Source organism: Carcharhinus amblyrhynchos, chromosome 1 (genome assembly GCF_965287045.1).
Source record: "Carcharhinus amblyrhynchos chromosome 1, sCarAmb.v2.hapA, whole genome shotgun sequence".
In the NCBI taxonomy this organism is placed as follows: domain Eukaryota; kingdom Metazoa; phylum Chordata; class Chondrichthyes; order Carcharhiniformes; family Carcharhinidae; genus Carcharhinus; species Carcharhinus amblyrhynchos.
The window spans coordinates 156,127,341-156,144,247 of record NC_137324.1 but is presented as its reverse complement, the minus strand read 5'-3'; the positions used below and the strand labels follow the sequence as shown (position 1 = coordinate 156,144,247).

Below are 16,907 nucleotides of genomic sequence, written 5' to 3'. Positions count from 1 at the left end.
AACTGGCATCAGGAAATTAGCCCGTTGCCCACCCAGCTCCTGTCTTGCCCCCTTATCAGGGAGTGGGTGGGTGGGGGAGAGATTGTTAAAATCTTTGCCCCATCATTTCTTAAATTGTCCCATATTGTTTTTTTTCTCTTTTTGTGCCTCTTTTGAGAGACTATGTGGAATTAGGTTATGGGGATTTAGGGGTGCGGTGGTTATGGCTTACAGGGGCAGTGAAGTATAGAAACTAGAACCGTGATTGTATAGAACAGGTCCAATAGTCTTTCTTTTCACCATTTTATATATTAAGTGTGTATTTAGGTGGAGTGGAACCCCAACACCAGCTCGTGTGTGTGTACTTTGGAAGTGGTCATTGTACACAGCCATATGAAAGGCTTGTTAGTTCACCAGAAGAGTAATTGTGTAGCTGCCATCTCCACTGGGTCTCTGATATTTAATGAATCAGCTATGAAGATTAAAAGGAATGTAAGGCATGGGCAGGGGATTGAGTTTTGAGTAAATGCAAATTGAGGAGTAGGATCAAAATTGACAAACCATCTTCACCTTTGGTCTGTTGCACAAGTGTATGTGATCTTCATGACGGAGTACCATGGCTGGAGGAGCAGGGCTTGGAATGACTAAGGAAGTGGTGTTGCCTTTGGAGTGAGCGAGGATGTACTTAGCGTCAAGACTGTTGCACATAGAAGGATAAAATACTGGTGCAATTAGAAGCTGAGATAAGGATATTAATTTTTCGGCAACAGCTGAATTATTTCTATGCTAATTATGCAGCAAAGTTTATTTTTAGAAATACATTGTGTGGAAATGCCAGGGCAGCGGTACCTTGGTATAAAATGTTTCCATTGCAATGCAAGTAATTTTACAGAATAAATTTTCAGTATTGTGATTGCTGCGTAAAAAATGAGCAATCAGATGTGACCCAGAATCTTAACCAATGGGAAAAGAATGGGTGGGTATCTACCATTGCCATTCTGATCACTGCAGGCAGATATTTTTCATTAGAATGATGAATAGAGAGTGAAACAAATAAATTCATGGCTATTCCAGTTCCACAGAACTTTCTGCAACTTTCGGACCAATCCAGAAACACTCGTGTCTATGTCCAATTTCATTTTCAGAATTAATGTTGCTTTCAGTTGAATTGCAAAAGGTTTGTGGTAAAATTTCCTCGAAAAAATAAAATTAGTATAGACAAATTGTCAGGCTTGTTTGATGGGAAAATGAATCAGAAAATCTGGCGCCAGAGGGGGAATAATATCTAATTTCTGGTGCTAAAACAGAATGGCATGAACACTGGGAGCACTGAGAATGGACTGTGTGAGCTCTGCATCCAATTCTCTGATCTGTTCTTCCACTGAATCCAACTTCACAGGCCAGCTGCTTTGGTACAAATGACAGTACAGTGAGTCTGTGGAATGGGTTAGTGGAACCATCTTAAACTCACTCAATAAGCAGGGTTTGCTGTGTTCTTTTCCCCCACCCAGGGTATTTTCTGGTGGTGGAGGCAGAGGCCATTGACTGGCATCCGGTCCATTCAGTGTCTATGGGGTTTTCTATGCCTGTACCCTCACCATCAGGGAAGGCACCGAGGAGGGGGTGGAGGTTCACCCTCAGCAGGACTGGAAGATCCTGTTGGTGGAAAAGGCTGGAAAATTTCAGCCAGTATCTTAGGTTTTGTAACAGATTCGCTTTCCTCAAAATTTAGGGAAATTAAGAACAAAACACACAGGGGAGAATCTTACTGCAACAGCTGGGCGCAGTCACCAAGACCCTCCATGTTAAAGTTCAAAGGTCAGTACGCATTCTCCTGTTACTTAGGAATGTACGTGCCATCAGAAGTACTTTATGCAGCCGAGCTGTCTCCTGAGGAAATCCCTCTTGGCTCTGCTATTTGCCAGGTGAGGATGTGGAGTGCTGGTGAGAGTGTGGGAGTGTTGGTGAGGGTGTGCAAGTGCCAGGTGAGGGTGTGGGAGTGCCAAGTCTCCCTCACACCTTCAGAAAATAGATGGCTCCCTAGTTCCATGGATGTCTTTTGGAAGCCAATAATAAAAGAAAATCAAACTTGCTCTTCTTTTCAGCCTCATTTCAGTAAGTACACTTCATAGAATCTTTACAGTGCAGAAAGAGACCATTCGACCCATCGAGTCTGCAACAACCCTCATCTTGGCTTACACCATAACTGCATATATTTACCCAGCTATTCCCCTAATTTATACATTTTGGGCCACTAAGGGGCAATTTACCGTGGCCAAGCCACCTACCCTGCACACCTTTCATACTGTGGGAGGAAACCAGACCACCTGGAGGAAACCTACGCAGACGCGGGGAGAACGTGCAAACTCTATGCAGCTCCACACAAATGCCTCTTGCTTTCACAGGGTGGATAAACCACCCTCGATGTAGCAATTATGTAAAAATTTAATTGAAATAAAATAAAGCAGTAAGGAAAAGCTACTGTCTTTGTCCTCTGCCTGACTTACTCAGTTCATGGTAGGATGTTGGAGAGAGTCCTAAACTAAGTAACAGGATAATGCGTACAAGTTCAAAGCTCCTTGAAAGTGGAGTCACAGGTGGACAGAGTGGTGAAGAAGGCATTCACCATGCTTGGTTTCATTGGTCAGAACACTGATTATAGGAGCTGGGATGTCTTGTTGAAATTGTACAAGACGTTGGTAAGGCCACACTTGGAATACTGTGTACAGTTCTCGTCACCCTATTCCAGGGAGGATATTATTTAACTAGAAAGAGTGCAGTAAAGATTTACTAGGATGCTACCTAGACTTGATGTTTGAGTTTTAAGGAGAGACTGGATGGACTGGGACTTTATTTCTCTGGAATGTAGGAGGCTGGTGGGGTGATGTTATAGATGTCTATAAAATAACGAGGGGCATAGATCAGCTAGGTAGTCAATATCTTTTCCTAAATGTAGGGGAGTCAAAACTAGAGGCCATAGGTTTAAGGTGAGAGGGGAAACCAGAGGGGCAATTTTTTTACACAGAGAGGGGGTGAGCATTGGAACAAGCTACCAGAGGTAATAATAAAGGTGGAACAATTTTAAAAAGCATTCAGCCAATTACATGGGGAAGATGGGTATAGAGGGCCAAATGTGAACAATTGTGATTAGCTTAGTGGTTAAAAAAAGGGGCAGCATGGACAAGTTGGGCTGAAGGGCCTGTTTCCATGCTATAAACCTCTGATCCTATGACTCAATGACTGAGAAGAATTACATTATTCTTTACCTGCTGCCTTATCCAAATCATGACAACTTCCACATTGACCAGATAATCCGTGGTTTCTTCATTTCAGGGATTTAGGAACATTAAGAGGGACGAGACTGATGGCTCAGTCAAACCTGAACTGTTTGAAATCAGTGGTTCCTCTCTGCTGGTATCAAAGGTCTCACAGCTTGCAATGAATTAAAGCAGCCTCCACTCAATTCCCAATGGCTGTGAATTCATTGTATAAAACTGTGAATAATTTGGATTTACATGAGCAATCACCTTCAGAGTTGGTAGTGTAAGAAATAGAAACGTCTATGTAGGAGCAGTAATGAAGTAAAGACTTTCCTTTTGGCATTGAGAGGAACAGAGACCCATTAAGTGCTTTCATAATAATGTTCTGAAGAGTCAGAATGGACATGAAATGCTGGGCAGAATTGTCCATTTTGTTGCCTAAGGTGGTGACAGATCCAGCACCACCATTCCAACCTGTTGAAACTGTAACTAATCTGCATCCTGTCCATTGTAGTGGCACCCAAAGGTGAATGTGCCCCAAGAAGGATTCCATAGTCCAGTGGAGTGGTCCTCTCACACTATCTCGTACCCCTCCCAGACAGAACCAATCTGATATTTGTTTTTGGTGGTGCTGCTCATCCTGTACTTCAGAACCGTGTTTGACTCTCTCTCCCTCACTGCCTGCGTGCTTTCAATTTACCTGCAGCCTCACAACATACCAGTAAAACTATCTCCTGTTTTCTCCCATCTCCCCCACTGACACTGGATCCCATCATTACAGTGTGAATAACCTAACACTCCCCACTCAGCCCATCAGCTGAGAAGTGCCCACGCCCCACATGGATCTCTACCCTATCCATTGGGAGGTTCTGTGCTCTGTTATCTACAGAGGTGACCACCCCCCTCCCCCCCCCACCCCCACCATCAGCACACACCCCAGCCTTCCATAATATCTTCACACCCCTGCCCCTCTGCCTTCTATCATGCTGCCTTGCCTTTCTCCCCTTGCCCCTTCTTCCCCATTGTCCCCACCTTTTCGTCAGCCCCATGCTTGCCTTGTACCTCATCCCCAGTTGAACTTAGATTGATCAAAGTGGAGGCTGCATGAGTCCCACAGCTCAGTGCTCTCTTTACAGAGACAGTGTCAGGCACTGCAATAAGACCCATGAACTCTATAACCCTGGGCACAGCATTGGTTAGAGTCAATCCAAGTGGAGGGTCCCCAAGAATCCCACAGTACAGTGCTGTCCATACAGACAGGCTTAGCATGGAGCTGGAGGGTACAAACTAGTCTGCTCCAGCAGAATGGTATTCAGCACAACAGGAGCGGCACAGCACTTTGGCAGGTAAGTATGTATGTTGCACTCACCCAGGTGTGGTGTTACCATGTGTCTGTTGCCCTTGTCCTTCTAGGTGGTTTTTCAACTGGGGGTGAGGTACAATGCAAGGATGGGGCTGACAAAGAGGTGGGGACAAGGAGGGGCAAGGAGAGAAAGGCAAGGCAGCATGACAGAAGGCAGAGGGGCAGGGGTGTGAAGGACGATGATGAACAATAGAAGGCAAAGGGAAGACTGAGCAAGGGAAGCTGGATCCAACAAGGATACATGAAATGCTGACAAACAGGAATATCAAAGGCATACCACGTTGTTCATTGGAAATGGATGCACGCAGGCTCTGGAATTGGTGGGTGCTCATTAGTGTGGCACATTAGGGATGATTCACACAATTGTTAGAAATTGGAAGTGGTATAGTTTGGGAGGGTTACTGTTGTCCTTAGTCTTCTTTGGAAAGAGGATTATGTCAAGGTTCCCAGGTTAGTTTAAAGCTTGCAGACAGGAATCACAGAATGCAAAGATTCCTGTTATGAAATGGAAAGGGATCACAGGTGACAGGCTGTGTGGATCTCATTGTCTAAGATAGTGCAGAAGAGCAGTAGACATGCAGCAGGAGCAATCTTTACAAGCACGGTGTAGCCCAGCTGCAGGGAGGGGCATTCACCCACCAGCATGAAACCACATTGCAGTTCTCCCAATAGCAGGTTAATGGCAGCTCGATTTTCCCACTGCCTGGTGGTGTGAATGCTATTTGCATTAATTTGCATGCCATGAATGTTCATTAAAACAGCTGCTTGTTGGCATGCCTTCACACTTTCCAATTTTGTGTCATTCCCGCTGGTGGGTTTCTGACTTTCTGGCTCCCACTAGATTCTCTGTACCTGCCTAGCACCAAGCCTACCGTAGGTAGGTTGTGAGAATTCTACCCATTAACTTTGTTTCTCTCTCCACAGATGCTGCCAGACCTGCTGTGTTCTTCCAGCACTTTATGGGCGGGATTTTTATCCCCTCTGTGGCGTATTTTGTGGCAGTGTGAAGTAGCGTGCTGCTTGTTGACAGCAGGAGTTCATGGTCCCACCATGGTCAACAGGGTTTCCTGTTGAATGGACCCCTCACCATCAGGAAACCTATGGCACAGTGCACCGTCGACGGGACTGTAAAATCCCGCCAGTGTAAACATCAGCAAGATTTTGGCGCCTGTTTTTATTTCCAGCATCCGCAGCTAACATTTTGCTTTTACCTATTAAACACGTTTTGCTTCAATAAACAGTGAGTAGGGAAGCAGAAGAAATAAACTTCCTCAATTAAATAAAGTTATCAAAGCTTATTGTGTTTTGGAGGATTAAATAGGCCCCAATGATCATATGTTTAACTGTGCTAAGAATTGATTTATACTTCTGTAAAACTCATTTTTCTACCATATGTATAATAAAAGCAAAACAAGTCAATCATCACAAAGCTTAAGAGCTAAAATTTTCTGACAGGACAATCTCAGATTTTATAAAGGAGCCCTTTAAAATCATCACTCAAGCCATTGTAGTATTAATGATGTTAATGACAAAAGGAAATGAATTTTGGGCCTTGTACATCAATAGATCAGATGCCCGTTGAATCGCTGTGGTGCAAATTTATTTCATTTTCTGGAAATTTTATTCTGCCCCCAGCTTTTTTTCACTTATTTAAAGACCCACTCAAGTTTTTTCTTTATTCTGTGAAGGGATGTGGGCATTTCTGGCTAGGCCAACATTTATTGCTCATTCTTAATTACCTGTGAGGAGATGATGGTGAGCTGCCTTCTTGAACCGCTGCAACCCCTGTCATGTAGGTACAACTACAGTGCTGTTAGGGCATGAGTTTCAGGATTTTGACCCAGTGACAGTAAAGGAATGGCGATCTATTTCCAAGTCAGGATTGTAGGGCTTTGGAGGGAAATTTGCAGGTGGTGGTGTTACCATGTGTCTGTTGCCCTTGTCCTTCTAGGTGGTAGCGGCCATATGTTTGGAAGGTGCTGTCTACAGCAGCTTGGTGAGTTTGTGCAGTGCATCTTGTAGATGGTACACACTGCATACAGTACACACACAACAGTTACAGAACTGTTCTGAGAAATGGTTGGTTCCATTGGTCCTAATTGTGCTTTCTATGCACTGCAGAGAAGATGCAGCAATGAAACGCCCATGTCTGTGTAAGATATGTGGATAGGCAGAAGCCTCTCCCCCAGTGGCTCAGATGTTAATAGGAAGAAAAAAGAGCACTCCCTCTAGCATTTCTATCAGCCTCTTGGTGACTGTTGATAGACTTTTGGGCCTACATTGGTAGTTACCCCATTTAATTTATGACATAGTAACTGAAATTAAAGGAGACATAGATTGGAATTTTTGATTTGATTTCTTATTGTCATGTATTAGTGTACAAAGTATTGTTTCTTGGGCACTGTACAAAGCACACCATACATAGAGAAGAAAAAAAGAGAGAGTGCAGAATGTAGTGTTACAGTCATAGCTAGGGTGTAAAGAAAGATCAATTTAATGCAGGTTAGGTCCATCCAAAAATCTGATGGCAGCAGTGAAGAAGCTGCTCGATTTGGTTGGTATGTGTCCACAGACTTTTGAATCTTTTCCCGATGCAAGAAGATAGAAGAGAGAATGTGTGAATTAATCATGCCTCCTTCCTTTCCGAAGCAACAGGAAACATAGACAGTGTCAGTGGATAGATTGGGCTATATTTGTGGTTTCTTCAGTCTTGGACAGAGCAGCAGCCATATCAAGCTGTGATACAACAAGAAAGAATGTTTTCAATGGTGCAAAACAAAAAATTGGTGAGAGTTGTAGCTGACATGCCAAATTTCCTTCTTGGAGGTTCAGGATCCAATCACAGAAAGAGGAGCCAAGTCCCAGGCCATGGAGTTTGGAGTTGAGTTTTGGAGAAATAATGGTGTTGAAGGCTGAGCTGTAGTCAATAAATAGAGGTCTGACATAGGTGTCTTTGCTATCTGGATATTCCAAGGCTGAGTGTAGGGCCAAGGAAATGGCATCTTCTGTGGACCTGTTGTGATGGTAGGTGAACCATAGTGGATCCAATCTGGAAGACCAGAGTTGATTCTTGCTCAAAACAAGCATAGAATTCATTGAGCTCATTGGGGAGGGGTGCTTTGGTGCCTGTGATTTTACATGCCTTCATCTTGTCGCTTATTACGTCTTGCAGACCTTGCCATATTCGGTGGAGTCCGTATGGCTAGCTTAAGACTTTAGCTTGATCTGGTAGTATCTTTGATGGATCTTCATAGAACATATCTGCTTTCTTGTATAGGTCAGGGTCATTTGACTTGAACGTCTCAGACCTGGATTTAAGCAAGCAGTGGATATCCCTGTTCATGCATGACTTCCGGTTGAAAAACACTTAAATTTGCTTCTTTAACACACAGTCTTCTGCACACTTACTAATGAAGTTACTGTAGTGGCTTACTTGTTCAGGCTGGTTGCAGAGTTTTTAAAACTGACCAGTATACTAACTCTAAGCAGTCCCATAGGAGATCATCTGATCACTGTCACTAGAGAGGTAGTGCTCGACAGACTAGTGGGACTGATGGTGGACAAGTCCCCAGGACCGGATGGAATGCATCCCAGGGTTCTGAAGGAAATGGCAGAGGTGATAGTGGATGCCTTAGTGATTATTTTCCAAACCTCGCTGGATTCCGGGGAAGTGCCGGAAGATTGGAAAACGGCTGATGTTACACCGCTGTTTAAAAAGGGTAGCAGGCAAAAGGCAGGGAATTATAGGCCGGTTAGTTTAACGTCTGTTGTAGGAAAAATGCTTGAATCCGTCATCAAAGAAGAAATAGTGAGGCATCTTGAGAAGAATTGTTTGATAGAGCAGACACAGCACAGATTCGTTCAGGGGAAGTCGTGTCTGATGAATTTATTGGAATTCTATGAGGATGTGTCCAGTGCGGTGGACAGAGGGGAACCGGTGGATGTGGTGTTTCTCGATTTTCAGAAGGCATTTGATAAGGTGCTGCACAAAAGGTTGTTACAGAAGGTAGGGGGCATGGAGTTGGGGGTAAGGTGTTAGCATGGATAGAGGATTGGCTGTCAAATAAGAGGCAGAGAGTGGGTGTCAATGGGTGCTATTCGGATTGGCGGTTGGTGACTAGTGGAGTGCCCCAGGGATCGGTGCTGGGGCCTTAACTGTTTACCATTTACATAGATGATCTGGAGGAGGGAGCTGAGTGTAAGGTGTCGAAATTTGCTGATGACACAAAGATAAGTGGAAAAGTAAATTGTGCGGAGGGTGTAGAAAGTCTGCAGAGGGATCTAGATAGGCTGAGCGAGTGGGCGAGGACCTGGCAGATGGAATAAAATGTTGGCAAGTGTGAGGTTATCCACTTTGGCAGGAATAATAGTAGGAGGGACTACTACTTAAAGGGCGAAAAGCTGCAGCATGCTATGGTGCAGAGGGACCTGGGGGTCCTTGTGCATGAGACGCAAAAACCCAGCCTACAGGTGCAGCAGGTGATCAGGAAGGCAAATGGAATGCTGGCCTTCATAGCGAGGGGGATTGAATACAAAAGTAGGGAGGTCTTGCTGCAACTGTACAGGGCACTGGTGAGGCCGCAGCTGGAGTGCTGTGTGCAGTTTTGGTCGCCGCACTTGCACAAGGATATTCTGGCCTTGGAGGGAATGCAGAGGAGGTTCACTAGGCTGATACCGGAGTTGAGGGGGTTGAACTATGAAGAAAGGCTGAATAGACTCGGATTATACTCGTTGGAGTTTAGAAGGATGAGGGGGGATCTTATTGAGACGTATAAGATGATGCAGGGGATGGATAGGGTAGAGGTGGAGAGGTTCTTCCCGCTCAGAAAGGACAGCAGGACTAGAGGGCACAGCCTCAAGATAAGGGGGGGGAGCAGTTTAGAAAGGAGTTGAGGAGGAACTTCTTCACTCAAAGGGTGGTGAATCTCTGGAATTCTCTGCCCGTTGAAGTGGTGGAGGCTACCTCGCTAAATATATTTAAGACGCGGGTAGATAGGTTTTTGGTAGGCAAGGGGATTAAGGGTTATGGGAAGAAAGCGGGAAAGTGGAACTGATCCACTTCAGATCATCCATGATCTTATTGAATGGCGGGGCAGGCTCGAGGGGCTAGATGGCCTACACCTGCTCTTATTTCTTATGTTCTTATGTTCTTATTCATCAGACCAACATTGCACAACTCTCTTTAACAGATTCTCCCGTTTCAGTTTTTGCTTGTAAGCTGGGAGCAGGAGCGCAGCCTTGTGATCCGATTTGCCAAAGTGTGGGCGGGCGATAGAGTGGTAAGCACGTTTGATATTTGTGTAGCAGTGGTCTAGGATGTTTCTCCAGAGAGCAATGGAGGCAGGGTCATTGAATATTGTTAAGGCGGAGTTAGATAGATTCTTGATTGTCCAGGATGTCAAGAGTATAGGGGGTAGGCAGGAAAATTGAGTTGATGCCACATCAAATCATGGCTTGTTTGCAATGTCTCAAAGGGCAGAATGGCATACTCTTTCTCCTTATTCATTTGTAAGAACATAACATAAGAACATAAGAAATAGGAGCAGGAGTAGGCCATCTAGCCCCTTGAGCCTGCCCCACCATTCAATAAGATCACGGCTGATCTGAAGTGGATCAGTTCCACTTTCCCGCTTTCTCCCCATAACCCTTAATCCCCTTGCCTACCAGAAACCTATCTACCCGCATCGTAAATATATTTAGCGAGGTAGCCTCCACCACTTCAACGGGCAGAGAATTCCAGAGATTCACCACCCTTTGAGTGAAGAAGTTCCTCCTCAACTCTGTTCTAAACTGCACCCCCCCCCCCCTTATCTTGAGGCTGTGTCCTTTAGTCCTGCTGTCCTTTCTGAGCGGGAAGAACCTCTCCACCTCTACCCTATCCATCCTTTCATCATCTTATACGTCTCAATAAGATCCCCCCTCATCCTTCTAAACTCTAACGAGTACAAGCCCAGTCTATTCAGCCAATCTTCATAGCTCAACCCCCTCATCTCCGGTATCAGCCTAGTGAACCTCCTCTGCACTCCCTCCAAGGCCAAAATATCCTTGTGGCAACCAAAACTGCACACAGTACTCCAGCTGCGGCCTCACCAGTGCCCTGTACAGTTGCAGCAAGACCTCCCTACTTTTATATTCAATCCCCCTCACTATGAAGGCCAGCATCCCATTTGCCTTCCTGACCACCTGCTGCACCTGCAGGATGGGTTTTTGTGACTCATGCACAAGGACCCCCAGGTCCCTCTGCGCCGTAGCATGCTGCGGCTTTTCGCCCTGTAAGTAGTAGTCCTTCCTACTATTATTCCTGCCAAAGTGGATAACCTCACACTTGCCAACATTGTATTCCATCTGCCAGGTCCTCGTCCACTCGCTCAGCCTTTCTACACCCTCCGCACAATTTGCTTTTCCACTTATCTTTGTGTCATCAGCAAATTTCGACACCTTACACTCAGCTCCCTCCTCCAGTTCATCTGTATAAATGGTAAATAGCTGAGGCCCCAGCACCGATCCCTGGGGCACTCCACTAGTCACCAACCGCCAATCCGAATAGCACCCATTGACACCCACTCTCTGCCTCCTATTTGACAGCCAATCCTCTATCCATGCTAACACCTTACCCCCAACTCCATGCCCCCTAACCTTCTGTAACAACCTTTTGTGCGGCACCTTATCAAACGCCTTCTGAAAATCGAGAAACACCACATCCACCAGTTCCCCTCTGTCCACCGCACTAGACACATCCTCATAGAATTCCAATAAATTCGTCAGACACGACTTCCCCTTAACAAATCCGTGCTGCATCAGCCCTATCAAACAATTCTTCTCAAGATGCCTCGCTATTTCTTCTTTGCCGGATTCAAGCATTTTTCCTATAACAGACGTTAAACTAACCGGCCTATAATTCCCTGCCTTTTGCCTGCTACCCTTTTTAAACAGCGGTGTAACATTAGCCGTTTTCCAATCTTCCGGCACTTCCCCGGAATCCAGCGAGGTTTGGAAAATAATCACTAAGGCATCCACTATCACCTCTGCCATTTCCTTTAGAACCCTGGGATGCATTCCATCCGGTCCTGTATTTGTATGTAGATATGTTATTTATTTTTGTTTTTACAAGCTTCTCCCAACTCCTATTTTAAGATGGATTCTAAGGCCTAAACATTGAGCTGCATTACTGCTATTTAAATTCCCAAAATGGTGGGCTGGAAATGCACATATCCTTCTGCTCAGAATTGCGTCACCCATTATAATGGATGAGGACAGACAGAAGGTGTTCTTTGCTTGAAGTGGGCATCAGATGCTTCACAAATGCTAATAAATGGCCTAATGCCTGCCTGAGGCCTCATAGGATTGCCCTGAGAGACTAGCTGCACTCAGGGAAATCAACCTTACAGAATGCGGACAATTAATAAGCAAATTAATTGCCTGAATTTGAAGAACAAAAAAAATGAAGGGCTTACATTTGCAGTGTTTTTCATGACCACTGGATTTGTCAAAATGCTTCATAGCCCATGAAGTACATTTCGAAGTGTAGTCACTGTTGTAAAGTAGGAAATGCAGCAGCCAATTCGCTTTCTGCAAGCTCCCACTAACAGATTCTTCTTTTTCGGTAGTCCCTGGGGGCCAATTTCTTTGGTTCTAGGACTGTGGGTCCTGACATGCTTAAAAAGTCCAATATTGGTTCTGCACACTCTGCCACAGACGGGGCAGGTAGTGTCTAATGAAGCTGGTGGGTGGGATGCTCAGTTTTGTTCTTCCTTTCTGCTGTTTGTGTTTTGTCTACACCTGAGCCTGTCAGAGATGTCCAAAACGGTTGGTACCCTTGTGGATGCTCTTCTCCAGTTTGGGCAGTCTCCAACAAGTAATTCCCACAAATCAGTAGGGAGGTTACATTTTTCAGGGAGGCTTTGAGGATGTACCTGAAACATTTCCTGTGCCCTGGTAACCGCTTGCTGTGACAAAGCTCAAAGTAGAAAGCTTGTTCTGAGAGTCTTGTGTCAAGAATGCAAGTGATGTGGCCCAGCCAATGTTGCTGATTAACCATAACCAGTGCCTTAATCCTGAGGATGTTCAATGAGAGAGGAAATTGATATTGGAGTTTCCCAGTCAGAGCATGAAGTGCTTATTACTTCATTACATGACCAAGTAAATCAGTTGGCCTTCTGGTTAGCTTTCCAGCAGTATGGCTGTGGAGGAATAGTCTTCTACTCTTCCTCTCAGTTGTGCCACCTCATGCAATCATTTCTTTCCTGTTCTATAATTTTTTTTCCCCTCGAGTCAGCACCTCAGAGAAGTGATTTCGAACAATTAAGTAATTATGAATAATCCTGAAACATTAGTTGGTTGTATGACAGGTTCCCCCAGCATAATCCAATTCAGGGACTCACAGAAACTCCTGTTGTTCCTCATGTCCCTCACTGTGAGGAGATTGACAGTCAGCAAACTTCTCACCTGCCAGGGTCAAGTCCCTTAAAGCCACACTGCTTAGTTTTATTTTTCTCTTTTCCTCTCCCAGCCCTTCAGTGGTTTTAACGGCACAAGTTAAAGATGGAGATGAAAAACAGCAAAGAGGAAAAGTAGGAATATATAAGCGTACATCAGGTAAAGCAGTTATGTCTTGGCATTATGCCAGCAATTGAATTTTCCTCCTTCTATTTCCTGAATTCTTATTGGTAGAAGTTGATAGGCAACAGGACAGCACGGTGGCACAGTGGTTAGCACTGCTGCCTCATAGTACCAGGGACCCAGGTTCAATTCCAGCCTTGGGTCACTGTCTGTGTGGAGTTTACACATTCTCCCTGTGTCTGTGTGGGTTTCCTCCAGGTGCTCCAGTTTCTTCCCACAGTCCAAAGATGTGCGGGTTAGGTTGATTGGTTATGCTAAATTGGCCCTAGTATCAGGGGGATTAGCAAGGTAAATATGTAGAGTTACGGGAATAGCACCTGGGTGGGATTGTGGATGGGTTGAATGGCCTCCTTTTGCACTGTCAGGATTCTGAGAAAATAGAGGGAAATTTAAAGGGTAAAATATACATATGAGTTGGAACTGATGCTGAGAGTAAGCTCCTAGGTAGAGAACAAATATCAGGGATAGCCTGCCTTCACTTAGTTGGTTCGCACCTACCCTCCTTTAATGTTTGAGGCATTGGCCCTTTAATCAATATGAAAGGGGACTTCAGTCTGTCTTCAGAAGGTCAAGTAGAAATGTAGGCCTCTACTGGTGATGCAGATAGGGCAGGAAGTGGTGTTCAGTGATGGAGTGGACATTGAGCTAAGTCCAAGATCTGTCCAGGACCAGGTTGACAGGGCCCAGTGAATGGGTGTGGGTGGGAGGCATACTGGACAGACAGTTCAGTGGGTGGATGTAGGGAGGTGAAACTGTGAGAGGGGAGGCCTTCACTTGACACCAGGGGCCAGGGAAGGAGGCACCCTCCCTTTCACTAAGCAGCAGCCTGCAGGGTTAAACTTGTTGGGCTTCACGTCAGGCACAAGCTTCTCCCACTGCTTGTTATATCATAGCAGCTGCAAGATGAGGCCCTTAAGTGGGCACTAATTATCTACACAAGGGCCTCAATTGGGGCACAAAGTGGGTGTGATAACCCCCATGAGTTCCATGGAGAATCTCTAATTGATTTCCCTGTGGGGCTCATTGAATACAGGCTCCCTTGGCAACAGGCAATGGCCTACCCAGGTGGAACTTGTCATCTGAGCCCTTTGTATGGCAGAAACCGGGAAGGGTCTGCAGAACTATAAAGCCCTGGAGTAGGACTTATAGGAAAACTGCTATCCCGGTTGGGACTTGTGGGTCATAGAAGGCAATACCCTGGATGTGAAACCCTGGACAGTGACAGATAACTTAGCATGGACTCCATGCTCATTGGAAGAGAGTTTGTTTGTGGCTGTATTAAGGATGGTCTCTTTGCTGTTGCCGTTATATTGGTTGTTGTTTTAATAATTTATCAGTGTGAAACTATGTATCCGAAAGAATTTTTTAAAAAATAAAAAGGAAGTTGGGTTGTGTGTGTGTATGTATGGCATGGAGAAATGGCTCTAATTTTTTTTATTTAACAATAAAGACTGATACTTTCTAGTCAGGCTTCCTGAGCTGTTACAGTGGGAAACCCACCTGACACCTCATCCACCATTAAAAGCATGATGGGGGGTCTGGGTGGGTAGACTGGTATTGGGTACACTACCAAATTCACAGCACCCTTATTTATCGTTCCATCTACATGTTTTTACATTCATGTGAACTGTAGCTCTGAGTTGAGACTGAGATCAGTTGTTTGCCTGTGCGTCCATACGTATGCTTGGCTTTTAATCTAAATTGGCTGACAGAAAATGGGCAGCTTTAGACAGGATGCCCATTTCATATATGGGCCAATTTTAAGACCCTTTAAAAGGTGGCATGGTGGCACAATGGTTAGCACTATTACCTCACAGCACCAGGGACTTAGCTTCAATTTCAGCCTCAGGTCACTGGGTGGAGTTTGCACACTGTGGGTTTCCTCTGGGTGGCTTTGGTTTCCTCCCACAGTCTAAAGATATGCAAGTTAGGTGATTAACAGGGTAGATATGAGAGTTTAGGGGCATAGGGCCTGGGTGGGATTGTGCTTGGTGCAGACCTGATGAGCAGAATGGTCTCCTTCTGTACTGTAAGATTCTATGATTTCTAGAAGGTGTGAATGGCCAAATGGCAGGTAAACTGGGAGAGAGGGGGAAGAGGGGGGAGGGAGGGGGGAAGGGAGGGAGTGGGGAGGAAGGGGGAAGGAACGGGAGGGGGAGAAGGGGGGAAGGGCAGGAAAGGGGGGGAGGGAGGGAGGGAGGGGGGAGGAAGGGGGAAGGAACGGGAGGGGGGAGGGGGAGGAACGGGAGGGGGGAGGGGGAGGAGGGGGAGGAAAGGGCGGAAGGGCAGGAAAGGGGGGAGGGGGAGGAAGGGGAGGGAGGAAAGGAGGGGGGGGGAGGGAAGGGGAGGGAGGAAAGGAGGGAGGGGGGGAGGGAAGGGGAGGGAGGAAAGGGGGGAGGGGGAGGAAAGGGGGGAGGGGGAGGAAAGGGGGGAGGGGGAAAGGGGAGGAAGGGGGAAAGGGGAGGAAGGGGGAAAAAGGGGGAAAATAAAGACAATAAAGAAGTAAAAAAGGTCAAGAATGTTTTCATTTCATTTTTAACCAAAGGCAGGTGTGGGGGGGGGGGGTTGGTGGGGGGAGGAGGGCGGTAGAGCTAATCATCTGAAGTTGGTGAATTCAATGTTGAGACTGGAAGTGCCTAACCAGAAGATGAGATGCTCTTCCTCCAGTTTGCATTGAGCTTCACTGGAACATTGCTGCAGGCCAAAGACAGACATGTGGCCATGGGAGCAAGATTGTGTTTAAATGGCAAGCAACTGAAAGGTCAAGGTCCTGATTGCGCACAGTCCAAAAATGCTCAGCAAAGCAATCACCCAGTCTACGCTTCTCTCCAATATAGAGGAGACCACACTGGGAGCAGCAAATGCAATATACACCAAATTGAAAGAGGTGTAAGTGAAACACTGCTGAACCTGGAATGAGGGTTTTGGACCTTGAATGTAAGCACAGAACAGCCAAAGGGATAGGTATTACACCTTCTGCGATTGCATGGGGAGGTGCCATGGGTGATGGGAGTGCTGTTGGGAATAATGGAGGAGTGGACTAGGTTATCCTGGAAGGCATGGTCTCTGCGGAATGCTGACAGAGGGAGCGAAGGGAAGATGTGTTTGGTGGTGGCATCACGCTGGAGTTGGCAAAAATGGCAGAGAATTATTCTTTGCATGCAGAGGATGGTAGGTGAAATGTGAGAACAAGGGGGACTCTATCCTTGTTCTGGGTAGGAGGGAGGGAAGGTCGTGACTCAGGAGATGGAACGCACACTGTTGAGGACCCTGTCGCCAACTATAGATGGGAAACCACGGTTGACCACGGTCATTCTTTTATTCTCTCTATGGACTGCCGTTAGCAGCCTTTCCCCTTATTTTTATGGCTACGATTCATCTTTCATTCCCTTACCCTGCAGTATAAATATCTTCCACTTTCTATGCCTTTTAGCTTTGACAAAGGGTCATTTGGACTCGAAACGTCAGCTCTTTTCTCTCCTTACAGATGCTGCCAGACCTGCTGAGATTTTCCAGCAATTTCTCTTTGGTAACAAGGTAATTAAATGGGGACCAGTCTTGAAGGATTGAATGAGCTATTGTTTCTAAAATGTGTGGTAACATCAGCTGTTCTGATAAGGTGCTGTCACTGTGTAATTGTGATCCATTGGAAGTCAGACAGCTCCAGTAGTAAATATGTTTTAATG

General features: G+C 45.7%; 1 protein-coding gene across 2 annotated transcripts in view; it reads right to left on the bottom strand.

The window, feature by feature from the left end:
- LOC145346622 (alpha-1,3-mannosyl-glycoprotein 4-beta-N-acetylglucosaminyltransferase B-like) overlaps positions 1-16,907 on the bottom strand; it is a 249,206-nt gene that overhangs the window by 116,430 nt on the left and 115,869 nt on the right. The window lies entirely within an intron of this gene.